The following is a 26,606-nucleotide window of genomic DNA, read 5'->3' on the forward strand; positions in this document are numbered from 1 at the left end:
TAAAGCAATCGTTCCGACGGAGCTAAATTACTACAGCATAAAGAACGAAGGGAAAATTTGGATTTCGAAACAAAAAAGGGAGGGGTGCAACACGAGGATTTCCCAGGGGGTCACCTAGGGGTGTCAACGGGCCGGGTCCGGGCCGGAATTCATTATTCCGGACCCGGACCCGGAGCCGACCCGTTTACCCGACGGGTCTTTTATTCGGTGTTCCGGATCCGGACCCGGCGAGTCTCGGATCCGGGTCGGGTCTACCCGAACAAATTTGCCGAAATTTATAATTTCTAACAAAAAAGAGAAAAAGATATATTTGTAAACAAATTTCTAGCTAATGCAAAGAAAAAACCAAATAAGAAAATAAATCAAATTGATTTTACTCAAATACATCATCCTAATCAAATTATATTGATAATATATATTTTTTATAAATTATTAAATCATTTATATCCGGATCCGGTTCTAATACGGGTCGGAATACTATATTCCGTATCCGACCCGTTTTTTTGTTTGAAAAAACGGATCCGGATCCGGATAACGGAATTAAATCCCTACCCATACCCGCAAAAATTTCAGGGATCCGATCCGGATCCGGGTGTAGACCCGACCCGTTGACCGGCCTAGGGTCACCCATCCTAGTACTACTGTCGCCCAAGCACAAGCAATCGTTCCGACGGAGCTAAATTACTACAGCATAAAGAACGAAGGGAAAATTTGGATTTCGAAACAAAAAAGGGAGGGGTGCAACACGAGGATTTCCCAGGGGGTCACCTAGGGGTGTCAACGGGCCGGATCCGGGCCGGAATTCTTTATTCCGGACCCGGACCCGGATCCGACCCGTTTACCCGACGGGTCTTTTATTCGGTGTTCCGGATCCGGACCCGGCGAGTCTCGGATCCGGGTCGGGTCTACCCGAACAAATTTGCCAAAATTTATAATTTCTAACAAAAAAGAGAAAAAGATATATTTGTAAACTAATTTCTAGCTAAAGCAAAGAAAAAACCAAATAAGAAAATAAATCAAATTGATTTTACTCAAATACATCATCCTAATCAAATTATATTGATAATATATATTTTTTATAAATTATTAAATCATTTATATCCGGATCCGGGTCTAGTACGGGTCGGAATACTATATTCCGTATCCGACCCGTTTTTTTGTTTGAAAAAACGGATCCGGATCCGGATAACGGAATTAAATCCCTACCCATACCAGCAAAAATTTCAGGGATCCGATCCGGATCCGGGTGTAGACCCGACCCGTTGACCGGCCTAGGGTCACCCATCCTAGTACTACTGTCGCCCAAGCACGCTTAACTTCGAAGTTCTGATGGGATCCGGTGCATTAGTGCTGGTATGATCGCACCCGCCATGTTCCTTTCGCTTTATTCTTTTAAACTGCCACGTCCTGTGAAGCAGTTTGGCTTTTCTGGACCCGAATTCATTCTAAGCGTCAATTCATGAATTTCCTCTCATCCTTTTATTTATTTACTTTTATATTTTTTTCTTGTTGCTTTGCACCTTTTTTTTCCCTCGTCGCACAACTCTCAATTATCCTGAAATTGATCCTTCACGCTTGCGCTTATACATTTGCGCCGACAACTTTGACCGACGATCCGGGCTTCGATCCAGCCGTACCGTTCCTGACTTGTCTCGCGCCTTCAGATCCGCCTTCATGCTTCGATAAGAAGCAAAATATAAAGCAATCGTTCCGACGGAGCTAAATTACTACAGCATAAAGAACGAAGGGGAAATTTGGATTTCGAAACAAAAAAGGGAGGGGTGCAACACGAGGACTTCCCAGGGGGTCACCCATCCTAGTACTACTCTCGCCCAAGCACGCTTAACTTCGGAGTTCTGATGGGATCCGGTGCATTAGTGCTGGTATGATCGCACCCACCATGTTCCTTTCGCTTTATTCTTTTAAACTGCCCCGTCCTGTGAAGCAGTGTGGCTTTTCTGGACCCGAATTCATTTTAAGCGTCAATTCAAGAATTTCCCCTCATCCTTTTATTTATTTACTTTTACATTTTTTTCTTGTTGATTTGCACCATTTTTTTTTCCCTCGTCGCGCAACTCTCAATTATCCTGAAATTGATCCTTCACGCTTGCGCTTATACATTTGCGCCGACAACTTTGACCGACGAACCGGGCTTCGATCCAGCCGTACCGTTCCTGACTTGTCTCGCGCCTTCAGATCCGCCTTCATGCTTCGATGAGAAGCAAAATATAAAGCAATCGTTCCGACGGAGCTAAATTACTACAGCATAAAGAACGAAGGGAAAATTTGGATTTCGAAACAAAAAAGGGAGGGGTGCAACACGAGGATTTCCCAGGGGGTCACCTAGGGGTGTCAACGGGCCGGGTCCGGGCCGGAATTCATTATTCCGGACCCGGACCCGGAGCCGACCCGTTTACCCGACGGGTCTTTTATTCGGTGTTCCGGATCCGGACCCGGCGAGTCTCGGATCCGGGTCGGGTCTACCCGAACAAATTTGCCGAAATTTATAATTTCTAACAAAAAAGAGAAAAAGATATATTTGTAAACAAATTTCTAGCTAATGCAAAGAAAAAACCAAATAAGAAAATAAATCAAATTGATTTTACTCAAATACATCATCCTAATCAAATTATATTGATAATATATATTTTTTATAAATTATTAAATCATTTATATCCGGATCCGGGTCTAATACGGGTCGGAATACTATATTCCGTATCCGACCCGTTTTTTTGTTTGAAAAAACGGATCCGGATCCGGATAACGGAATTAAATCCCTACCCATACCCGCAAAAATTTCAGGGATCCGATCCGGATCCGGGTGTAGACCCGACCCGTTGACCGGCCTAGGGTCACCCATCCTAGTACTACTGTCGCCCAAGCACGCTTAACTTCGAAGTTCTGATGGGATCCGGTGCATTAGTGCTGGTATGATCGCACCCGCCATGTTCCTTTCGCTTTATTCTTTTAAACTGCCCCGTCCTGTGAAGCAGTGTGGCTTTTCTGGACCCGAATTCATTTTAAGCGTCAATTCAAGAATTTCCCCTCATCCTTTTATTTATTTACTTTTACATTTTTTTCTTGTTGATTTGCACCATTTTTTTTTCCCTCGTCGCGCAACTCTCAATTATCCTGAAATTGATCCTTCACGCTTGCGCTTATACATTTGCGCCGACAACTTTGACCGACGAACCGGGCTTCGATCCAGCCGTACCGTTCCTGACTTGTCTCGCGCCTTCAGATCCGCCTTCATGCTTCGATGAGAAGCAAAATATAAAGCAATCGTTCCGACGGAGCTAAATTACTACAGCATAAAGAACGAAGGGAAAATTTGGATTTCGAAACAAAAAAGGGAGGGGTGCAACACGAGGATTTCCCAGGGGGTCACCTAGGGGTGTCAACGGGCCGGGTCCGGGCCGGAATTCATTATTCCGGACCCGGACCCGGAGCCGACCCGTTTACCCGACGGGTCTTTTATTCGGTGTTCCGGATCCGGACCCGGCGAGTCTCGGATCCGGGTCGGGTCTACCCGAACAAATTTGCCGAAATTTATAATTTCTAACAAAAAAGAGAAAAAGATATATTTGTAAACAAATTTCTAGCTAATGCAAAGAAAAAACCAAATAAGAAAATAAATCAAATTGATTTTACTCAAATACATCATCCTAATCAAATTATATTGATAATATATATTTTTTATAAATTATTAAATCATTTATATCCGGATCCGGTTCTAATACGGGTCGGAATACTATATTCCGTATCCGACCCGTTTTTTTGTTTGAAAAAACGGATCCGGATCCGGATAACGGAATTAAATCCCTACCCATACCCGCAAAAATTTCAGGGATCCGATCCGGATCCGGGTGTAGACCCGACCCGTTGACCGGCCTAGGGTCACCCATCCTAGTACTACTGTCGCCCAAGCACGCTTAACTTCGAAGTTCTGATGGGATCCGGTGCATTAGTGCTGGTATGATCGCACCCGCCATGTTCCTTTCGCTTTATTCTTTTAAACCGCCACGTCCTGTGAAGCAGTTTGGCTTTTCTGGACCCGAATTCATTCTAAGCGTCAATTCATGAATTTCCTCTCATCCTTTTATTTATTTACTTTTATATTTTTTTCTTGTTGCTTTGCACCTTTTTTTTCCCTCGTCGCACAACTCTCAATTATCCTGAAATTGATCCTTCACGCTTGCGCTTATGCATTTGCGCCGACAACATTGACCGACGATCCGGGCTTCGATTCAGCCGTACCGTTCCTGACTTGTCTCGCGCCTTCAGATCCGCCTTCATGCTTCGATGAGAAGCAAAATATAAAGCAATCGTTCCGACGGAGCTAAATTACTACAGCATAAAGAACGAAGGGAAAATTTGGATTTCGAAACAAAAAAGGGAGGGGTGCAACACGAGGATTTCCCAGGGGGTCACCTAGGGGTGTCAACGGGCCGGATCCGGGCCGGAATTCTTTATTCCGGACCCGGACCCGGATCCGACCCGTTTACCCGACGGGTCTTTTATTCGGTGTTCCGGATCCGGACCCGGCGAGTCTCGGATCCGGGTCGGGTCTACCCGAACAAATTTGCCAAAATTTATAATTTCTAACAAAAAAGAGAAAAAGATATATTTGTAAACTAATTTCTAGCTAAAGCAAAGAAAAAACCAAATAAGAAAATAAATCAAATTGATTTTACTCAAATACATCATCCTAATCAAATTATATTGATAATATATATTTTTTATAAATTATTAAATCATTTATATCCGGATCCGGGTCTAGTACGGGTCGGAATACTATATTCCGTATCCGACCCGTTTTTTTGTTTGAAAAAACGGATCCGGATCCGGATAACGGAATTAAATCCCTACCCATACCAGCAAAAATTTCAGGGATCCGATCCGGATCCGGGTGTAGACCCGACCCGTTGACCGGCCTAGGGTCACCCATCCTAGTACTACTGTCGCCCAAGCACGCTTAACTTCGAAGTTCTGATGGGATCCGGTGCATTAGTGCTGGTATGATCGCACCCGCCATGTTCCTTTCGCTTTATTCTTTTAAACTGCCACGTCCTGTGAAGCAGTTTGGCTTTTCTGGACCCGAATTCATTCTAAGCGTCAATTCATGAATTTCCTCTCATCCTTTTATTTATTTACTTTTATATTTTTTTCTTGTTGCTTTGCACCTTTTTTTTCCCTCGTCGCACAACTCTCAATTATCCTGAAATTGATCCTTCACGCTTGCGCTTATACATTTGCGCCGACAACTTTGACCGACGATCCGGGCTTCGATCCAGCCGTACCGTTCCTGACTTGTCTCGCGCCTTCAGATCCGCCTTCATGCTTCGATAAGAAGCAAAATATAAAGCAATCGTTCCGACGGAGCTAAATTACTACAGCATAAAGAACGAAGGGGAAATTTGGATTTCGAAACAAAAAAGGGAGGGGTGCAACACGAGGACTTCCCAGGGGGTCACCCATCCTAGTACTACTCTCGCCCAAGCACGCTTAACTTCGGAGTTCTGATGGGATCCGGTGCATTAGTGCTGGTATGATCGCACCCACCATGTTCCTTTCGCTTTATTCTTTTAAACTGCCCCGTCCTGTGAAGCAGTGTGGCTTTTCTGGACCCGAATTCATTTTAAGCGTCAATTCAAGAATTTCCCCTCATCCTTTTATTTATTTACTTTTACATTTTTTTCTTGTTGATTTGCACCATTTTTTTTTCCCTCGTCGCGCAACTCTCAATTATCCTGAAATTGATCCTTCACGCTTGCGCTTATACATTTGCGCCGACAACTTTGACCGACGAACCGGGCTTCGATCCAGCCGTACCGTTCCTGACTTGTCTCGCGCCTTCAGATCCGCCTTCATGCTTCGATGAGAAGCAAAATATAAAGCAATCGTTCCGACGGAGCTAAATTACTACAGCATAAAGAACGAAGGGAAAATTTGGATTTCGAAACAAAAAAGGGAGGGGTGCAACACGAGGATTTCCCAGGGGGTCACCTAGGGGTGTCAACGGGCCGGGTCCGGGCCGGAATTCATTATTCCGGACCCGGACCCGGAGCCGACCCGTTTACCCGACGGGTCTTTTATTCGGTGTTCCGGATCCGGACCCGGCGAGTCTCGGATCCGGGTCGGGTCTACCCGAACAAATTTGCCGAAATTTATAATTTCTAACAAAAAAGAGAAAAAGATATATTTGTAAACAAATTTCTAGCTAATGCAAAGAAAAAACCAAATAAGAAAATAAATCAAATTGATTTTACTCAAATACATCATCCTAATCAAATTATATTGATAATATATATTTTTTATAAATTATTAAATCATTTATATCCGGATCCGGGTCTAGTACGGGTCGGAATACTATATTCCGTATCCGACCCGTTTTTTTGTTTGAAAAAACGGATCCGGATCCGGATAACGGAATTAAATCCCTACCCATACCAGCAAAAATTTCAGGGATCCGATCCGGATCCGGGTGTAGACCCGACCCGTTGACCGGCCTAGGGTCACCCATCCTAGTACTACTGTCGCCCAAGCACGCTTAACTTCGAAGTTCTGATGGGATCCGGTGCATTAGTGCTGGTATGATCGCACCCGCCATGTTCCTTTCGCTTTATTCTTTTAAACTGCCACGTCCTGTGAAGCAGTTTGGCTTTTCTGGACCCGAATTCATTCTAAGCGTCAATTCATGAATTTCCTCTCATCCTTTTATTTATTTACTTTTATATTTTTTTCTTGTTGCTTTGCACCTTTTTTTTCCCTCGTCGCACAACTCTCAATTATCCTGAAATTGATCCTTCACGCTTGCGCTTATACATTTGCGCCGACAACTTTGACCGACGATCCGGGCTTCGATCCAGCCGTACCGTTCCTGACTTGTCTCGCGCCTTCAGATCCGCCTTCATGCTTCGATAAGAAGCAAAATATAAAGCAATCGTTCCGACGGAGCTAAATTACTACAGCATAAAGAACGAAGGGGAAATTTGGATTTCGAAACAAAAAAGGGAGGGGTGCAACACGAGGACTTCCCAGGGGGTCACCCATCCTAGTACTACTCTCGCCCAAGCACGCTTAACTTCGGAGTTCTGATGGGATCCGGTGCATTAGTGCTGGTATGATCGCACCCACCATGTTCCTTTCGCTTTATTCTTTTAAACTGCCCCGTCCTGTGAAGCAGTGTGGCTTTTCTGGACCCGAATTCATTTTAAGCGTCAATTCAAGAATTTCCCCTCATCCTTTTATTTATTTACTTTTACATTTTTTTCTTGTTGATTTGCACCATTTTTTTTTCCCTCGTCGCGCAACTCTCAATTATCCTGAAATTGATCCTTCACGCTTGCGCTTATACATTTGCGCCGACAACTTTGACCGACGAACCGGGCTTCGATCCAGCCGTACCGTTCCTGACTTGTCTCGCGCCTTCAGATCCGCCTTCATGCTTCGATGAGAAGCAAAATATAAAGCAATCGTTCCGACGGAGCTAAATTACTACAGCATAAAGAACGAAGGGAAAATTTGGATTTCGAAACAAAAAAGGGAGGGGTGCAACACGAGGATTTCCCAGGGGGTCACCTAGGGGTGTCAACGGGCCGGGTCCGGGCCGGAATTCATTATTCCGGACCCGGACCCGGAGCCGACCCGTTTACCCGACGGGTCTTTTATTCGGTGTTCCGGATCCGGACCCGGCGAGTCTCGGATCCGGGTCGGGTCTACCCGAACAAATTTGCCGAAATTTATAATTTCTAACAAAAAAGAGAAAAAGATATATTTGTAAACAAATTTCTAGCTAATGCAAAGAAAAAACCAAATAAGAAAATAAATCAAATTGATTTTACTCAAATACATCATCCTAATCAAATTATATTGATAATATATATTTTTTATAAATTATTAAATCATTTATATCCGGATCCGGTTCTAATACGGGTCGGAATACTATATTCCGTATCCGACCCGTTTTTTTGTTTGAAAAAACGGATCCGGATCCGGATAACGGAATTAAATCCCTACCCATACCCGCAAAAATTTCAGGGATCCGATCCGGATCCGGGTGTAGACCCGACCCGTTGACCGGCCTAGGGTCACCCATCCTAGTACTACTGTCGCCCAAGCACGCTTAACTTCGAAGTTCTGATGGGATCCGGTGCATTAGTGCTGGTATGATCGCACCCGCCATGTTCCTTTCGCTTTATTCTTTTAAACCGCCACGTCCTGTGAAGCAGTTTGGCTTTTCTGGACCCGAATTCATTCTAAGCGTCAATTCATGAATTTCCTCTCATCCTTTTATTTATTTACTTTTATATTTTTTTCTTGTTGCTTTGCACCTTTTTTTTCCCTCGTCGCACAACTCTCAATTATCCTGAAATTGATCCTTCACGCTTGCGCTTATGCATTTGCGCCGACAACATTGACCGACGATCCGGGCTTCGATTCAGCCGTACCGTTCCTGACTTGTCTCGCGCCTTCAGATCCGCCTTCATGCTTCGATGAGAAGCAAAATATAAAGCAATCGTTCCGACGGAGCTAAATTACTACAGCATAAAGAACGAAGGGAAAATTTGGATTTCGAAACAAAAAAGGGAGGGGTGCAACACGAGGATTTCCCAGGGGGTCACCTAGGGGTGTCAACGGGCCGGATCCGGGCCGGAATTCTTTATTCCGGACCCGGACCCGGATCCGACCCGTTTACCCGACGGGTCTTTTATTCGGTGTTCCGGATCCGGACCCGGCGAGTCTCGGATCCGGGTCGGGTCTACCCGAACAAATTTGCCAAAATTTATAATTTCTAACAAAAAAGAGAAAAAGATATATTTGTAAACTAATTTCTAGCTAAAGCAAAGAAAAAACCAAATAAGAAAATAAATCAAATTGATTTTACTCAAATACATCATCCTAATCAAATTATATTGATAATATATATTTTTTATAAATTATTAAATCATTTATATCCGGATCCGGGTCTAGTACGGGTCGGAATACTATATTCCGTATCCGACCCGTTTTTTTGTTTGAAAAAACGGATCCGGATCCGGATAACGGAATTAAATCCCTACCCATACCAGCAAAAATTTCAGGGATCCGATCCGGATCCGGGTGTAGACCCGACCCGTTGACCGGCCTAGGGTCACCCATCCTAGTACTACTGTCGCCCAAGCACGCTTAACTTCGAAGTTCTGATGGGATCCGGTGCATTAGTGCTGGTATGATCGCACCCGCCATGTTCCTTTCGCTTTATTCTTTTAAACTGCCACGTCCTGTGAAGCAGTTTGGCTTTTCTGGACCCGAATTCATTCTAAGCGTCAATTCATGAATTTCCTCTCATCCTTTTATTTATTTACTTTTATATTTTTTTCTTGTTGCTTTGCACCTTTTTTTTCCCTCGTCGCACAACTCTCAATTATCCTGAAATTGATCCTTCACGCTTGCGCTTATACATTTGCGCCGACAACTTTGACCGACGATCCGGGCTTCGATCCAGCCGTACCGTTCCTGACTTGTCTCGCGCCTTCAGATCCGCCTTCATGCTTCGATAAGAAGCAAAATATAAAGCAATCGTTCCGACGGAGCTAAATTACTACAGCATAAAGAACGAAGGGGAAATTTGGATTTCGAAACAAAAAAGGGAGGGGTGCAACACGAGGACTTCCCAGGGGGTCACCCATCCTAGTACTACTCTCGCCCAAGCACGCTTAACTTCGGAGTTCTGATGGGATCCGGTGCATTAGTGCTGGTATGATCGCACCCACCATGTTCCTTTCGCTTTATTCTTTTAAACTGCCCCGTCCTGTGAAGCAGTGTGGCTTTTCTGGACCCGAATTCATTTTAAGCGTCAATTCAAGAATTTCCCCTCATCCTTTTATTTATTTACTTTTACATTTTTTTCTTGTTGATTTGCACCATTTTTTTTTCCCTCGTCGCGCAACTCTCAATTATCCTGAAATTGATCCTTCACGCTTGCGCTTATACATTTGCGCCGACAACTTTGACCGACGAACCGGGCTTCGATCCAGCCGTACCGTTCCTGACTTGTCTCGCGCCTTCAGATCCGCCTTCATGCTTCGATGAGAAGCAAAATATAAAGCAATCGTTCCGACGGAGCTAAATTACTACAGCATAAAGAACGAAGGGAAAATTTGGATTTCGAAACAAAAAAGGGAGGGGTGCAACACGAGGATTTCCCAGGGGGTCACCTAGGGGTGTCAACGGGCCGGGTCCGGGCCGGAATTCATTATTCCGGACCCGGACCCGGAGCCGACCCGTTTACCCGACGGGTCTTTTATTCGGTGTTCCGGATCCGGACCCGGCGAGTCTCGGATCCGGGTCGGGTCTACCCGAACAAATTTGCCGAAATTTATAATTTCTAACAAAAAAGAGAAAAAGATATATTTGTAAACAAATTTCTAGCTAATGCAAAGAAAAAACCAAATAAGAAAATAAATCAAATTGATTTTACTCAAATACATCATCCTAATCAAATTATATTGATAATATATATTTTTTATAAATTATTAAATCATTTATATCCGGATCCGGGTCTAATACGGGTCGGAATACTATATTCCGTATCCGACCCGTTTTTTTGTTTGAAAAAACGGATCCGGATCCGGATAACGGAATTAAATCCCTACCCATACCCGCAAAAATTTCAGGGATCCGATCCGGATCCGGGTGTAGACCCGACCCGTTGACCGGCCTAGGGTCACCCATCCTAGTACTACTGTCGCCCAAGCACGCTTAACTTCGAAGTTCTGATGGGATCCGGTGCATTAGTGCTGGTATGATCGCACCCGCCATGTTCCTTTCGCTTTATTCTTTTAAACTGCCCCGTCCTGTGAAGCAGTGTGGCTTTTCTGGACCCGAATTCATTTTAAGCGTCAATTCAAGAATTTCCCCTCATCCTTTTATTTATTTACTTTTACATTTTTTTCTTGTTGATTTGCACCATTTTTTTTTCCCTCGTCGCGCAACTCTCAATTATCCTGAAATTGATCCTTCACGCTTGCGCTTATACATTTGCGCCGACAACTTTGACCGACGAACCGGGCTTCGATCCAGCCGTACCGTTCCTGACTTGTCTCGCGCCTTCAGATCCGCCTTCATGCTTCGATGAGAAGCAAAATATAAAGCAATCGTTCCGACGGAGCTAAATTACTACAGCATAAAGAACGAAGGGAAAATTTGGATTTCGAAACAAAAAAGGGAGGGGTGCAACACGAGGATTTCCCAGGGGGTCACCTAGGGGTGTCAACGGGCCGGGTCCGGGCCGGAATTCATTATTCCGGACCCGGACCCGGAGCCGACCCGTTTACCCGACGGGTCTTTTATTCGGTGTTCCGGATCCGGACCCGGCGAGTCTCGGATCCGGGTCGGGTCTACCCGAACAAATTTGCCGAAATTTATAATTTCTAACAAAAAAGAGAAAAAGATATATTTGTAAACAAATTTCTAGCTAATGCAAAGAAAAAACCAAATAAGAAAATAAATCAAATTGATTTTACTCAAATACATCATCCTAATCAAATTATATTGATAATATATATTTTTTATAAATTATTAAATCATTTATATCCGGATCCGGTTCTAATACGGGTCGGAATACTATATTCCGTATCCGACCCGTTTTTTTGTTTGAAAAAACGGATCCGGATCCGGATAACGGAATTAAATCCCTACCCATACCCGCAAAAATTTCAGGGATCCGATCCGGATCCGGGTGTAGACCCGACCCGTTGACCGGCCTAGGGTCACCCATCCTAGTACTACTGTCGCCCAAGCACGCTTAACTTCGAAGTTCTGATGGGATCCGGTGCATTAGTGCTGGTATGATCGCACCCGCCATGTTCCTTTCGCTTTATTCTTTTAAACCGCCACGTCCTGTGAAGCAGTTTGGCTTTTCTGGACCCGAATTCATTCTAAGCGTCAATTCATGAATTTCCTCTCATCCTTTTATTTATTTACTTTTATATTTTTTTCTTGTTGCTTTGCACCTTTTTTTTCCCTCGTCGCACAACTCTCAATTATCCTGAAATTGATCCTTCACGCTTGCGCTTATGCATTTGCGCCGACAACATTGACCGACGATCCGGGCTTCGATTCAGCCGTACCGTTCCTGACTTGTCTCGCGCCTTCAGATCCGCCTTCATGCTTCGATGAGAAGCAAAATATAAAGCAATCGTTCCGACGGAGCTAAATTACTACAGCATAAAGAACGAAGGGAAAATTTGGATTTCGAAACAAAAAAGGGAGGGGTGCAACACGAGGATTTCCCAGGGGGTCACCTAGGGGTGTCAACGGGCCGGATCCGGGCCGGAATTCTTTATTCCGGACCCGGACCCGGATCCGACCCGTTTACCCGACGGGTCTTTTATTCGGTGTTCCGGATCCGGACCCGGCGAGTCTCGGATCCGGGTCGGGTCTACCCGAACAAATTTGCCAAAATTTATAATTTCTAACAAAAAAGAGAAAAAGATATATTTGTAAACTAATTTCTAGCTAAAGCAAAGAAAAAACCAAATAAGAAAATAAATCAAATTGATTTTACTCAAATACATCATCCTAATCAAATTATATTGATAATATATATTTTTTATAAATTATTAAATCATTTATATCCGGATCCGGGTCTAGTACGGGTCGGAATACTATATTCCGTATCCGACCCGTTTTTTTGTTTGAAAAAACGGATCCGGATCCGGATAACGGAATTAAATCCCTACCCATACCAGCAAAAATTTCAGGGATCCGATCCGGATCCGGGTGTAGACCCGACCCGTTGACCGGCCTAGGGTCACCCATCCTAGTACTACTGTCGCCCAAGCACGCTTAACTTCGAAGTTCTGATGGGATCCGGTGCATTAGTGCTGGTATGATCGCACCCGCCATGTTCCTTTCGCTTTATTCTTTTAAACTGCCACGTCCTGTGAAGCAGTTTGGCTTTTCTGGACCCGAATTCATTCTAAGCGTCAATTCATGAATTTCCTCTCATCCTTTTATTTATTTACTTTTATATTTTTTTCTTGTTGCTTTGCACCTTTTTTTTCCCTCGTCGCACAACTCTCAATTATCCTGAAATTGATCCTTCACGCTTGCGCTTATACATTTGCGCCGACAACTTTGACCGACGATCCGGGCTTCGATCCAGCCGTACCGTTCCTGACTTGTCTCGCGCCTTCAGATCCGCCTTCATGCTTCGATAAGAAGCAAAATATAAAGCAATCGTTCCGACGGAGCTAAATTACTACAGCATAAAGAACGAAGGGGAAATTTGGATTTCGAAACAAAAAAGGGAGGGGTGCAACACGAGGACTTCCCAGGGGGTCACCCATCCTAGTACTACTCTCGCCCAAGCACGCTTAACTTCGGAGTTCTGATGGGATCCGGTGCATTAGTGCTGGTATGATCGCACCCACCATGTTCCTTTCGCTTTATTCTTTTAAACTGCCCCGTCCTGTGAAGCAGTGTGGCTTTTCTGGACCCGAATTCATTTTAAGCGTCAATTCAAGAATTTCCCCTCATCCTTTTATTTATTTACTTTTACATTTTTTTCTTGTTGATTTGCACCATTTTTTTTTCCCTCGTCGCGCAACTCTCAATTATCCTGAAATTGATCCTTCACGCTTGCGCTTATACATTTGCGCCGACAACTTTGACCGACGAACCGGGCTTCGATCCAGCCGTACCGTTCCTGACTTGTCTCGCGCCTTCAGATCCGCCTTCATGCTTCGATGAGAAGCAAAATATAAAGCAATCGTTCCGACGGAGCTAAATTACTACAGCATAAAGAACGAAGGGAAAATTTGGATTTCGAAACAAAAAAGGGAGGGGTGCAACACGAGGATTTCCCAGGGGGTCACCTAGGGGTGTCAACGGGCCGGGTCCGGGCCGGAATTCATTATTCCGGACCCGGACCCGGAGCCGACCCGTTTACCCGACGGGTCTTTTATTCGGTGTTCCGGATCCGGACCCGGCGAGTCTCGGATCCGGGTCGGGTCTACCCGAACAAATTTGCCGAAATTTATAATTTCTAACAAAAAAGAGAAAAAGATATATTTGTAAACAAATTTCTAGCTAATGCAAAGAAAAAACCAAATAAGAAAATAAATCAAATTGATTTTACTCAAATACATCATCCTAATCAAATTATATTGATAATATATATTTTTTATAAATTATTAAATCATTTATATCCGGATCCGGTTCTAATACGGGTCGGAATACTATATTCCGTATCCGACCCGTTTTTTTGTTTGAAAAAACGGATCCGGATCCGGATAACGGAATTAAATCCCTACCCATACCCGAAAAAATTTCAGCGATCCGATCCGGATCCGGGTCTAGACCCGACCCGTTGACAGGCCTAGGGTCACCCATCCTAGTACTACTGTCGCCCAAGCACGCTTAACTTCGGAGTTCTGATGGGATCCGGTGCATTAGTGCTGGTATGATCGCACCCGCCATGTTCCTTTCGCTTTATTCTTTTAAACTGCCACGTCCTGTGAAGCAGTTTGGCTTTTCTGGACCCGAATTCATTCTAAGCGTCAATTCATGAATTTCCTCTCATCCTTTTATTTATTTACTTTTATATTTTTTTCTTGTTGCTTTGCACCTTTTTTTTCCCTCGTCGCACAACTCTCAATTATCCTGAAATTGATCCTTCACGCTTGCGCTTATACATTTGCGCCGACAACTTTGACCGACGATCCGGGCTTCGATCCAGCCGTACCGTTCCTGACTTGTCTCGCGCCTTCAGATCCGCCTTCATGCTTCGATGAGAAGCAAAATATCAAGCAATCGTTCCGACGGAGCTAAATTACTACAGCATAAAGAACGAAGGGGAAATTTGGATTTCGAAACAAAAAAGGGAGGGGTGCAACACGAGGACTTCCCAGGGGGTCACCCATCCTAGTACTACTCTCGCCCAAGCACGCTTAACTTCGGAGTTCTGATGGGATCCGGTGCATTAGTGCTGGTATGATCGCACCCGCCATGTTCCTTTCGCTTTATTCTTTTAAACTGCCCCGTCCTGTGAAGCAGTGTGGCTTTTCTGGACCCGAATTCATTTTAAGCGTCAATTCAAGAATTTCCCCTCATCCTTTTATTTATTTACTTTTACATTTTTTTCTTGTTGATTTGCACCATTTTTTTTTCCCTCGTCGCGCAACTCTCAATTATCCTGAAATTGATCCTTCACGCTTGCGCTTATACATTTGCGCCGACAACTTTGACCGACGATCCGGGCTTCGATCCAGCCGTACCGTTCCTGACTTGTCTCGCGCCTTCAGATCCGCCTTCATGCTTCGATGAGAAGCAAAATATAAAGCAATCGTTCCGACGGAGCTAAATTACTACAGCATAAAGAACGAAGGGAAAATTTGGATTTCGAAACAAAAAAGGGAGGGGTGCAACACGAGGATTTCCCAGGGGGTCACCTAGGGGTGTCAACGGGCCGGGTCCGGGCCGGAATTCATTATTCCGGACCCGGACCCGGAGCCGACCCGTTTACCCGACGGGTCTTTTATTCGGTGTTCCGGATCCGGACCCGGCGAGTCTCGGATCCGGGTCGGGTCTACCCGAACAAATTTGCCGAAATTTATAATTTCTAACAAAAAAGAGAAAAAGATATATTTGTAAACAAATTTCTAGCTAATGCAAAGAAAAAACCAAATAAGAAAATAAATCAAATTGATTTTACTCAAATACATCATCCTAATCAAATTATATTGATAATATATATTTTTTATAAATTATTAAATCATTTATATCCGAATCCGGGTCTAATACGGGTCGGAATACTATATTCCGTATCCGACCCGTTTTTTTGTTTGAAAAAACGGATCCGGATCCGGATAACGGAATTAAATCCCTACCCATACCCGCAAAAATTTCAGGGATCCGATCCGGATCCGGGTGTAGACCCGACCCGTTGACCGGCCTAGGGTCACCCATCCTAGTACTACTGTCGCCCAAGCACGCTTAACTTCGAAGTTCTGATGGGATCCGGTGCATTAGTGCTGGTATGATCGCACCCGCCATGTTCCTTTCGCTTTATTCTTTTAAACTGCCACGTCCTGTGAAGCAGTTTGGCTTTTCTGGACCCGAATTCATTCTAAGCGTCAATTCATGAATTTCCTCTCATCCTTTTATTTATTTACTTTTATATTTTTTTCTTGTTGCTTTGCACCTTTTTTTTCCCTCGTCGCACAACTCTCAATTATCCTGAAATTGATCCTTCACGCTTGCGCTTATACATTTGCGCCGACAACTTTGACCGACGATCCGGGCTTCGATCCAGCCGTACCGTTCCTGACTTGTCTCGCGCCTTCAGATCCGCCTTCATGCTTCGATGAGAAGCAAAATATAAAGCAATCGTTCCGACGGAGCTAAATTACTACAGCATAAAGAACGAAGGGAAAATTTGGATTTCGAAACAAAAAAGGGAGGGGTGCAACACGAGGATTTCCCAGGGGGTCACCTAGGGGTGTCAACGGGCCGGGTCCGGGCCGGAATTCATTATTCCGGACCCGGACCCGGAGCCGACCCGTTTACCCGACGGGTCTTTTATTCGGTGTTCCGGATCCGGACCCGGCGAGTCTCGGATCCGGGTCGGGTCTACCCGAACAAATTTGCCAAAATTTATAATTTCTAACAAAAAAGAGAAAAAGATATATTTGTAAACTAATTTCTAGCTAATGCAAAGAAAAAACCAAATAAGAAAATAAATCAAATTGATTTTACTCAAATACATCATCCTAATCAAATTATATTGATAATATATATTTTTTATAAATTATTAAATCATTTATATCCGGATCCGGGTCTAATACGGGTCGGAATACTATATTCCGTATCCGACCCGTTTTTTTGTTTGAAAAAACGGATCCGGATCCGGATAACGGAATTAAATCCCTACCCATACCCGCAAAAATTTCAGGGATCCGATCCGGATCCGGGTGTAGACCCGACCCGTTGACCGGCCTAGGGTCACCCATCCTAGTACTACTGTCGCCCAAGCACGCTTAACTTCGAAGTTCTGATGGGATCCGGTGCATTAGTGCTGGTATGATCGCACCCGCCATGTTCCTTTCGCTTTATTCTTTTAAACCGCCACGTCCTGTGAAGCAGTTTGGCTTTTCTGGACCCGAATTCATTCTAAGCGTCAATTCATGAATTTCCTCTCATCCTTTTATTTATTTACTTTTATATTTTTTTCTTGTTGCTTTGCACCTTTTTTTTCCCTCGTCGCACAACTCTCAATTATCCTGAAATTGATCCTTCACGCTTGCGCTTATGCATTTGCGCCGACAACATTGACCGACGATCCGGGCTTCGATTCAGCCGTACCGTTCCTGACTTGTCTCGCGCCTTCAGATCCGCCTTCATGCTTCGATGAGAAGCAAAATATAAAGCAATCGTTCCGACGGAGCTAAATTACTACAGCATAAAGAACGAAGGGAAAATTTGGATTTCGAAACAAAAAAGGGAGGGGTGCAACACGAGGATTTCCCAGGGGGTCACCTAGGGGTGTCAACGGGCCGGATCCGGGCCGGAATTCTTTATTCCGGACCCGGACCCGGATCCGACCCGTTTACCCGACGGGTCTTTTATTCGGTGTTCCGGATCCGGACCCGGCGAGTCTCGGATCCGGGTCGGGTCTACCCGAACAAATTTGCCAAAATTTATAATTTCTAACAAAAAAGAGAAAAAGATATATTTGTAAACTAATTTCTAGCTAAAGCAAAGAAAAAACCAAATAAGAAAATAAATCAAATTGATTTTACTCAAATACATCATTCTAATCAAATTATATTGATAATATATATTTTTTATAAATTATTAAATCATTTATATCCGGATCCGGGTCTAGTACGGGTCGGAATACTATATTCCGTATCCGACCCGTTTTTTTGTTTGAAAAAACGGATCCGGATCCGGATAACGGAATTAAATCCCTACCCATACCAGCAAAAATTTCAGGGATCCGATCCGGATCCGGGTGTAGACCCGACCCGTTGACCGGCCTAGGGTCACCCATCCTAGTACTACTGTCGCCCAAGCACGCTTAACTTCGAAGTTCTGATGGGATCCGGTGCATTAGTGCTGGTATGATCGCACCCGCCATGTTCCTTTCGCTTTATTCTTTTAAACTGCCACGTCCTGTGAAGCAGTTTGGCTTTTCTGGACCCGAATTCATTCTAAGCGTCAATTCATGAATTTCCTCTCATCCTTTTATTTATTTACTTTTATATTTTTTTCTTGTTGCTTTGCACCTTTTTTTTCCCTCGTCGCACAACTCTCAATTATCCTGAAATTGATCCTTCACGCTTGCGCTTATACATTTGCGCCGACAACTTTGACCGACGATCCGGGCTTCGATCCAGCCGTACCGTTCCTGACTTGTCTCGCGCCTTCAGATCCGCCTTCATGCTTCGATAAGAAGCAAAATATAAAGCAATCGTTCCGACGGAGCTAAATTACTACAGCATAAAGAACGAAGGGAAAATTTGGATTTCGAAACAAAAAAGGGAGGGGTGCAACACGAGGACTTCCCAGGGGGTCACCCATCCTAGTACTACTCTCGCCCAAGCACGCTTAACTTCGGAGTTCTGATGGGATCCGGTGCATTAGTGCTGGTATGATCGCACCCACCATGTTCCTTTCGCTTTATTCTTTTAAACTGCCCCGTCCTGTGAAGCAGTGTGGCTTTTCTGGACCCGAATTCATTTTAAGCGTCAATTCAAGAATTTCCCCTCATCCTTTTATTTATTTACTTTTACATTTTTTTCTTGTTGATTTGCACCATTTTTTTTTCCCTCGTCGCGCAACTCTCAATTATCCTGAAATTGATCCTTCACGCTTGCGCTTATACATTTGCGCCGACAACTTTGACCGACGAACCGGGCTTCGATCCAGCCGTACCGTTCCTGACTTGTCTCGCGCCTTCAGATCCGCCTTCATGCTTCGATGAGAAGCAAAATATAAAGCAATCGTTCCGACGGAGCTAAATTACTACAGCATAAAGAACGAAGGGAAAATTTGGATTTCGAAACAAAAAAGGGAGGGGTGCAACACGAGGATTTCCCAGGGGGTCACCTAGGGGTGTCAACGGGCCGGGTCCGGGCCGGAATTCATTATTCCGGACCCGGACCCGGAGCCGACACGTTTACCCGACGGGTCTTTTATTCGGTGTTCCGGATCCGGACCCGGCGAGTCTCGGATCCGGGTCGGGTCTACCCGAACAAATTTGCCGAAATTTATAATTTCTAACAAAAAAGAGAAAAAGATATATTTGTAAACAAATTTCTAGCTAATGCAAAGAAAAAACCAAATAAGAAAATAAATCAAATTGATTTTACTCAAATACATCATCCTAATCAAATTATATTGATAATATATATTTTTTATAAATTATTAAATCATTTATATCCGGATCCGGGTCTAATACGGGTCGGAATACTATATTCCGTATCCGACCCGTTTTTTTGTTTGAAAAAACGGATCCGGATCCGGATAACGGAATTAAATCCCTACCCATACCCGCAAAAATTTCAGGGATCCGATCCGGATCCGGGTGTAGACCCGACCCGTTGACCGGCCTAGGGTCACCCATCCTAGTACTACTGTCGCCCAAGCACGCTTAACTTCGAAGTTCTGATGGGATCCGGTGCATTAGTGCTGGTATGATCGCACCCGCCATGTTCCTTTCGCTTTATTCTTTTAAACTGCCCCGTCCTGTGAAGCAGTGTGGCTTTTCTGGACCCGAATTCATTTTAAGCGTCAATTCAAGAATTTCCCCTCATCCTTTTATTTATTTACTTTTACATTTTTTTCTTGTTGATTTGCACCATTTTTTTTTCCCTCGTCGCGCAACTCTCAATTATCCTGAAATTGATCCTTCACGCTTGCGCTTATACATTTGCGCCGACAACTTTGACCGACGATCCGGGCTTCGATCCAGCCGTACCGTTCCTGACTTGTCTCGCGCCTTCAGATCCGCCTTCATGCTTCGATGAGAAGCAAAATATAAAGCAATCGTTCCGACGGAGCTAAATTACTACAGCATAAAGAACGAAGGGAAAATTTGGATTTCGAAACAAAAAAGGGAGGGGTGCAACACGAGGATTTCCCAGGGGGTCACCTAGGGGTGTCAACGGGCCGGGTCCGGGCCGGAATTCATTATTCCGGACCCGGACCCGGAGCCGACCCGTTTACCCGACGGGTCTTTTATTCGGTGTTCCGGATCCGGACCCGGCGAGTCTCGGATCCGGGTCGGGTCTACCCGAACAAATTTGCCGAAATTTATAATTTCTAACAAAAAAGAGAAAAAGATATATTTGTAAACAAATTTCTAGCTAATGCAAAGAAAAAACCAAATAAGAAAATAAATCAAATTGATTTTACTCAAATACATCATCCTAATCAAATTATATTGATAATATATATTTTTTATAAATTATTAAATCATTTATATCCGAATCCGGGTCTAATACGGGTCGGAATACTATATTCCGTATCCGACCCGTTTTTTTGTTTGAAAAAACGGATCCGGATCCGGATAACGGAATTAAATCCCTACCCATACCCGCAAAAATTTCAGGGATCCGATCCGGATCCGGGTGTAGACCCGACCCGTTGACCGGCCTAGGGTCACCCATCCTAGTACTACTGTCGCCCAAGCACGCTTAACTTCGAAGTTCTGATGGGATCCGGTGCATTAGTGCTGGTATGATCGCACCCGCCATGTTCCTTTCGCTTTATTCTTTTAAACTGCCCCGTCCTGTGAAGCAGTGTGGCTTTTCTGGACCCGAATTCATTTTAAGCGTCAATTCAAGAATTTCCCCTCATCCTTTTATTTATTTACTTTTACATTTTTTTCTTGTTGATTTGCACCATTTTTTTTTCCCTCGTCGCGCAACTCTCAATTATCCTGAAATTGATCCTTCACGCTTGCGCTTATACATTTGCGCCGACAACTTTGACCGACGAACCGGGCTTCGATCCAGCCGTACCGTTCCTGACTTGTCTCGCGCCTTCAGATCCGCCTTCATGCTTCGATGAGAAGCAAAATATAAAGCAATCGTTCCGACGGAGCTAAATTACTACAGCATAAAGAACGAAGGGAAAATTTGGATTTCGAAACAAAAAAGGGAGGGGTGCAACACGAGGATTTCCCAGGGGGTCACCTAGGGGTGTCAACGGGCCGGGTCCGGGCCGGAATTCATTATTCCGGACCCGGACCCGGAGCCGACCCGTTTACCCGACGGGTCTTTTATTCGGTGTTCCGGATCCGGACCCGGCGAGTCTCGGATCCGGGTCGGGTCTACCCGAACAAATTTGCCGAAATTTATAATTTCTAACAAAAAAGAGAAAAAGATATATTTGTAAACAAATTTCTAGCTAATGCAAAGAAAAAACCAAATAAGAAAATAAATCAAATTGATTTTACTCAAATACATCATCCTAATCAAATTATATTGATAATATATATTTTTTATAAATTATTAAATCATTTATATCCGGATCCGGGTCTAATACGGGTCGGAATACTATATTCCGTATCCGACCCGTTTTTTTGTTTGAAAAAACGGATCCGGATCCGGATAACGGAATTAAATCCCTACCCATACCCGCAAAAATTTCAGGGATCCGATCCGGATCCGGGTGTAGACCCGACCCGTTGACCGGCCTAGGGTCACCCATCCTAGTACTACTGTCGCCCAAGCACGCTTAACTTCGAAGTTCTGATGGGATCCGGTGCATTAGTGCTGGTATGATCGCACCCGCCATGTTCCTTTCGCTTTATTCTTTTAAACCGCCACGTCCTGTGAAGCAGTTTGGCTTTTCTGGACCCGAATTCATTCTAAGCGTCAATTCATGAATTTCCTCTCATCCTTTTATTTATTTACTTTTATATTTTTTTCTTGTTGCTTTGCACCTTTTTTTTCCCTCGTCGCACAACTCTCAATTATCCTGAAATTGATCCTTCACGCTTGCGCTTATGCATTTGCGCCGACAACATTGACCGACGATCCGGGCTTCGATTCAGCCGTACCGTTCCTGACTTGTCTCGCGCCTTCAGATCCGCCTTCATGCTTCGATGAGAAGCAAAATATAAAGCAATCGTTCCGACGGAGCTAAATTACTACAGCATAAAGAACGAAGGGAAAATTTGGATTTCGAAACAAAAAAGGGAGGGGTGCAACACGAGGATTTCCCAGGGGGTCACCTAGGGGTGTCAACGGGCCGGATCCGGGCCGGAATTCTTTATTCCGGACCCGGACCCGGATCCGACCCGTTTACCCGACGGGTCTTTTATTCGGTGTTCCGGATCCGGACCCGGCGAGTCTCGGATCCGGGTCGGGTCTACCCGAACAAATTTGCCAAAATTTATAATTTCTAACAAAAAAGAGAAAAAGATATATTTGTAAACTAATTTCTAGCTAAAGCAAAGAAAAAACCAAATAAGAAAATAAATCAAATTGATTTTACTCAAATACATCATCCTAATCAAATTATATTGATAATATATATTTTTTATAAATTATTAAATCATTTATATCCGGATCCGGGTCTAGTACGGGTCGGAATACTATATTCCGTATCCGACCCGTTTTTTTGTTTGAAAAAACGGATCCGGATCCGGATAACGGAATTAAATCCCTACCCATACCAGCAAAAATTTCAGGGATCCGATCCGGATCCGGGTGTAGACCCGACCCGTTGACCGGCCTAGGGTCACCCATCCTAGTACTACTGTCGCCCAAGCACGCTTAACTTCGAAGTTCTGATGGGATCCGGTGCATTAGTGCTGGTATGATCGCACCCGCCATGTTCCTTTCGCTTTATTCTTTTAAACTGCCACGTCCTGTGAAGCAGTTTGGCTTTTCTGGACCCGAATTCATTCTAAGCGTCAATTCATGAATTTCCTCTCATCCTTTTATTTATTTACTTTTATATTTTTTTCTTGTTGCTTTGCACCTTTTTTTTCCCTCGTCGCACAACTCTCAATTATCCTGAAATTGATCCTTCACGCTTGCGCTTATACATTTGCGCCGACAACTTTGACCGACGATCCGGGCTTCGATCCAGCCGTACCGTTCCTGACTTGTCTCGCGCCTTCAGATCCGCCTTCATGCTTCGATAAGAAGCAAAATATAAAGCAATCGTTCCGACGGAGCTAAATTACTACAGCATAAAGAACGAAGGGGAAATTTGGATTTCGAAACAAAAAAGGGAGGGGTGCAACACGAGGACTTCCCAGGGGGTCACCCATCCTAGTACTACTCTCGCCCAAGCACGCTTAACTTCGGAGTTCTGATGGGATCCGGTGCATTAGTGCTGGTATGATCGCACCCACCATGTTCCTTTCGCTTTATTCTTTTAAACTGCCCCGTCCTGTGAAGCAGTGTGGCTTTTCTGGACCCGAATTCATTTTAAGCGTCAATTCAAGAATTTCCCCTCATCCTTTTATTTATTTACTTTTACATTTTTTTCTTGTTGATTTGCACCATTTTTTTTTCCCTCGTCGCGCAACTCTCAATTATCCTGAAATTGATCCTTCACGCTTGCGCTTATACATTTGCGCCGACAACTTTGACCGACGAACCGGGCTTCGATCCAGCCGTACCGTTCCTGACTTGTCTCGCGCCTTCAGATCCGCCTTCATGCTTCGATGAGAAGCAAAATATAAAGCAATCGTTCCGACGGAGCTAAATTACTACAGCATAAAGAACGAAGGGAAAATTTGGATTTCGAAACAAAAAAGGGAGGGGTGCAACACGAGGATTTCCCAGGGGGTCACCTAGGGGTGTCAACGGGCCGGGTCCGGGCCGGAATTCATTATTCCGGACCCGGACCCGGAGCCGACCCGTTTACCCGACGGGTCTTTTATTCGGTGTTCCGGATCCGGACCCGGCGAGTCTCGGATCCGGGTCGGGTCTACCCGAACAAATTTGCCGAAATTTATAATTTCTAACAAAAAAGAGAAAAAGATATATTTGTAAACAAATTTCTAGCTAATGCAAAGAAAAAACCAAATAAGAAAATAAATCAAATTGATTTTACTCAAATACATCATCCTAATCAAATTATATTGATAATATATATTTTTTATAAATTATTAAATCATTTATATCCGGATCCGGGTCTAATACGGGTCGGAATACTATATTCCGTATCCGACCCGTTTTTTTGTTTGAAAAAACGGATCCGGATCCGGATAACGGAATTAAATCCCTACCCATACCCGCAAAAATTTCAGGGATCCGATCCGGATCCGGGTGTAGACCCGACCCGTTGACCGGTCTAGGGTCACCCATCCTAGTACTACTGTCGCCCAAGCACGCTTAACTTCGAAGTTCTGATGGGATCCGGTGCATTAGTGCTGGTATGATCGCACCCGCCATGTTCCTTTCGCTTTATTCTTTTAAACTGCCCCGTCCTGTGAAGCAGTGTGGCTTTTCTGGACCCGAATTCATTTTAAGCGTCAATTCAAGAATTTCCCCTCATCCTTTTATTTATTTACTTTTACATTTTTTTCTTGTTGATTTGCACCATTTTTTTTTCCCTCGTCGCGCAACTCTCAATTATCCTGAAATTGATCCTTCACGCTTGCGCTTATACATTTGCGCCGACAACTTTGACCGACGAACCGGGCTTCGATCCAGCCGTACCGTTCCTGACTTGTCTCGCGCCTTCAGATCCGCCTTCATGCTTCGATGAGAAGCAAAATATAAAGCAATCGTTCCGACGGAGCTAAATTACTACAGCATAAAGAACGAAGGGAAAATTTGGATTTCGAAACAAAAAAGGGAGGGGTGCAACACGAGGATTTCCCAGGGGGTCACCTAGGGGTGTCAACGGGCCGGGTCCGGGCCGGAATTCATTATTCCGGACCCGGACCCGGAGCCGACCCGTTTACCCGACGGGTCTTTTATTCGGTGTTCCGGATCCGGACCCGGCGAGTCTCGGATCCGGGTCGGGTCTACCCGAACAAATTTGCCGAAATTTATAATTTCTAACAAAAAAGAGAAAAAGATATATTTGTAAACAAATTTCTAGCTAATGCAAAGAAAAAACCAAATAAGAAAATAAATCAAATTGATTTTACTCAAATACATCATCCTAATCAAATTATATTGATAATATATATTTTTTATAAATTATTAAATCATTTATATCCGGATCCGGTTCTAATACGGGTCGGAATACTATATTCCGTATCCGACCCGTTTTTTTGTTTGAAAAAACGGATCCGGATCCGGATAACGGAATTAAATCCCTACCCATACCCGCAAAAATTTCAGGGATCCGATCCGGATCCGGGTGTAGACCCGACCCGTTGACCGGCCTAGGGTCACCCATCCTAGTACACAAGTCAGGAACGGTACGGCTGGATCGAAGCCCGGATCGTCGGTCAAAGTTGTCGGCGCAAATGTATAAGCGCAAGCGTGAAGGATCAATTTCAGGATAATTGAGAGTTGTGCGACGAGGGAAAAAAAAGGTGCAAAGCAACAAGAAAAAAATATAAAAGTAAATAAATAAAAGGATGAGAGGAAATTCATGAATTGACGCTTAGAATGAATTCGGGTCCAGAAAAGCCAAACTGCTTCACAGGACGTGGCAGTTTAAAAGAATAAAGCGAAAGGAACATGGCGGGTGCGATCATACCAGCACTAATGCACCGGATCCCATCAGAACTTCGAAGTTAAGCGTGCTTGGGCGACAGTAGTACTAGGATGGGTGACCCTAGGCCGGTCAACGGGTCGGGTCTACACCCGGATCCGGATCGGATCCCTGAAATTTTTGCTGGTATGGGTAGGGATTTAATTCCGTTATCCGGATCCGGATCCGTTTTTTCAAACAAAAAAACGGGTCGGATACGGAATATAGTATTCCGACCCGTACTAGACCCGGATCCGGATATAAATGATTTAATAATTTATAAAAAATATATATTATCAATATAATTTGATTAGGATGATGTATTTGAGTAAAATCAATTTGATTTATTTTCTTATTTGGTTTTTTCTTTGCTTTAGCTAGAAATTAGTTTACAAATATATCTTTTTCTCTTTTTTGTTAGAAATTATAAATTTTGGCAAATTTGTTCGGGTAGACCCGACCCGGATCCGAGACTCGCCGGGTCCGGATCCGGAACACCGAATAAAAGACCCGTCGGGTAAACGGGTCGGATCCGGGTCCGGGTCCGGAATAAAGAATTCCGGCCCGGATCCGGCCCGTTGACACCCCTAGGTGACCCCCTGGGAAATCCTCGTGTTGCACCCCTCCCTTTTTTGTTTCGAAATCCAAATTTTCCCTTCGTTCTTTATGCTGTAGTAATTTAGCTCCGTCGGAACGATTGCTTTATATTTTGCTTCTCATCGAAGCATGAAGGCGGATCTGAAGGCGCGAGACAAGTCAGGAACGGTACGGCTGAATCGAAGCCCGGATCGTCGGTCAATGTTGTCGGCGCAAATGCATAAGCGCAAGCGTGAAGGATCAATTTCAGGATAATTGAGAGTTGTGCGACGAGGGAAAAAAAAGGTGCAAAGCAACAAGAAAAAAATATAAAAGTAAATAAATAAAAGGATGAGAGGAAA

The 26,606-nt window shown here is 44.1% G+C and overlaps 8 non-coding genes and 20 pseudogenes across 8 annotated transcripts; 1 reads left to right on the forward strand and 27 right to left on the reverse strand.

The window, feature by feature from the left end:
• Positions 1-1,249: 1,249 nt before the first annotated feature.
• Positions 1,250-1,367, reverse strand: LOC140019301 (5S ribosomal RNA; annotated as a pseudogene).
• A 411-nt stretch (positions 1,368-1,778) lies between these two features.
• On the reverse strand, positions 1,779-1,897 carry LOC140019733 (5S ribosomal RNA). The gene has a single exon (XR_011824651.1). It is a non-coding gene; the product is annotated as a 5S ribosomal RNA (ribosomal RNA).
• A 927-nt stretch (positions 1,898-2,824) lies between these two features.
• LOC140019302 (5S ribosomal RNA) lies at positions 2,825-2,942 on the reverse strand (annotated as a pseudogene).
• Positions 2,943-3,869: 927 nt separating this feature from the next.
• Positions 3,870-3,987, reverse strand: LOC140019303 (5S ribosomal RNA; annotated as a pseudogene).
• Positions 3,988-4,912: 925 nt separating this feature from the next.
• Positions 4,913-5,030, reverse strand: LOC140019304 (5S ribosomal RNA; annotated as a pseudogene).
• Positions 5,031-5,441: 411 nt separating this feature from the next.
• LOC140019847 (5S ribosomal RNA) lies at positions 5,442-5,560 on the reverse strand. Its single transcript, XR_011824662.1, has one exon. It is a non-coding gene; the product is annotated as a 5S ribosomal RNA (ribosomal RNA).
• Positions 5,561-6,487: 927 nt separating this feature from the next.
• LOC140019305 (5S ribosomal RNA) lies at positions 6,488-6,605 on the reverse strand (annotated as a pseudogene).
• A 411-nt stretch (positions 6,606-7,016) lies between these two features.
• LOC140019959 (5S ribosomal RNA) lies at positions 7,017-7,135 on the reverse strand. Its single transcript, XR_011824673.1, has one exon. It is a non-coding gene; the product is annotated as a 5S ribosomal RNA (ribosomal RNA).
• Positions 7,136-8,062: 927 nt separating this feature from the next.
• LOC140019306 (5S ribosomal RNA) lies at positions 8,063-8,180 on the reverse strand (annotated as a pseudogene).
• A 925-nt stretch (positions 8,181-9,105) lies between these two features.
• On the reverse strand, positions 9,106-9,223 carry LOC140019307 (5S ribosomal RNA; annotated as a pseudogene).
• A 411-nt stretch (positions 9,224-9,634) lies between these two features.
• Positions 9,635-9,753, reverse strand: LOC140020073 (5S ribosomal RNA). Its single transcript, XR_011824684.1, has one exon. It is a non-coding gene; the product is annotated as a 5S ribosomal RNA (ribosomal RNA).
• Positions 9,754-10,680: 927 nt separating this feature from the next.
• Positions 10,681-10,798, reverse strand: LOC140019308 (5S ribosomal RNA; annotated as a pseudogene).
• Positions 10,799-11,725: 927 nt separating this feature from the next.
• On the reverse strand, positions 11,726-11,843 carry LOC140019309 (5S ribosomal RNA; annotated as a pseudogene).
• Positions 11,844-12,768: 925 nt separating this feature from the next.
• LOC140019310 (5S ribosomal RNA) lies at positions 12,769-12,886 on the reverse strand (annotated as a pseudogene).
• A 411-nt stretch (positions 12,887-13,297) lies between these two features.
• On the reverse strand, positions 13,298-13,416 carry LOC140020185 (5S ribosomal RNA). Its single transcript, XR_011824695.1, has one exon. It is a non-coding gene; the product is annotated as a 5S ribosomal RNA (ribosomal RNA).
• Positions 13,417-14,343: 927 nt separating this feature from the next.
• LOC140018545 (5S ribosomal RNA) lies at positions 14,344-14,461 on the reverse strand (annotated as a pseudogene).
• A 411-nt stretch (positions 14,462-14,872) lies between these two features.
• Positions 14,873-14,991, reverse strand: LOC140020302 (5S ribosomal RNA). The gene has a single exon (XR_011824706.1). It is a non-coding gene; the product is annotated as a 5S ribosomal RNA (ribosomal RNA).
• Positions 14,992-15,918: 927 nt separating this feature from the next.
• On the reverse strand, positions 15,919-16,036 carry LOC140019312 (5S ribosomal RNA; annotated as a pseudogene).
• Positions 16,037-16,961: 925 nt separating this feature from the next.
• On the reverse strand, positions 16,962-17,079 carry LOC140019313 (5S ribosomal RNA; annotated as a pseudogene).
• Positions 17,080-18,004: 925 nt separating this feature from the next.
• On the reverse strand, positions 18,005-18,122 carry LOC140019314 (5S ribosomal RNA; annotated as a pseudogene).
• Positions 18,123-18,533: 411 nt separating this feature from the next.
• On the reverse strand, positions 18,534-18,652 carry LOC140020417 (5S ribosomal RNA). The gene has a single exon (XR_011824717.1). It is a non-coding gene; the product is annotated as a 5S ribosomal RNA (ribosomal RNA).
• Positions 18,653-19,579: 927 nt separating this feature from the next.
• Positions 19,580-19,697, reverse strand: LOC140019315 (5S ribosomal RNA; annotated as a pseudogene).
• A 927-nt stretch (positions 19,698-20,624) lies between these two features.
• Positions 20,625-20,742, reverse strand: LOC140019316 (5S ribosomal RNA; annotated as a pseudogene).
• A 927-nt stretch (positions 20,743-21,669) lies between these two features.
• LOC140019317 (5S ribosomal RNA) lies at positions 21,670-21,787 on the reverse strand (annotated as a pseudogene).
• Positions 21,788-22,712: 925 nt separating this feature from the next.
• LOC140019318 (5S ribosomal RNA) lies at positions 22,713-22,830 on the reverse strand (annotated as a pseudogene).
• Positions 22,831-23,241: 411 nt separating this feature from the next.
• Positions 23,242-23,360, reverse strand: LOC140020531 (5S ribosomal RNA). The gene has a single exon (XR_011824729.1). It is a non-coding gene; the product is annotated as a 5S ribosomal RNA (ribosomal RNA).
• Positions 23,361-24,287: 927 nt separating this feature from the next.
• LOC140020098 (5S ribosomal RNA) lies at positions 24,288-24,405 on the reverse strand (annotated as a pseudogene).
• A 1,255-nt stretch (positions 24,406-25,660) lies between these two features.
• LOC140019319 (5S ribosomal RNA) lies at positions 25,661-25,778 on the forward strand (annotated as a pseudogene).
• The last annotated feature ends 828 nt before the right edge of the window (positions 25,779-26,606 follow it).

This window comes from Coffea arabica, chromosome 11c, assembly GCF_036785885.1.
Source record: "Coffea arabica cultivar ET-39 chromosome 11c, Coffea Arabica ET-39 HiFi, whole genome shotgun sequence".
Taxonomy (NCBI): Eukaryota; Viridiplantae; Streptophyta; class Magnoliopsida; order Gentianales; family Rubiaceae; genus Coffea; species Coffea arabica.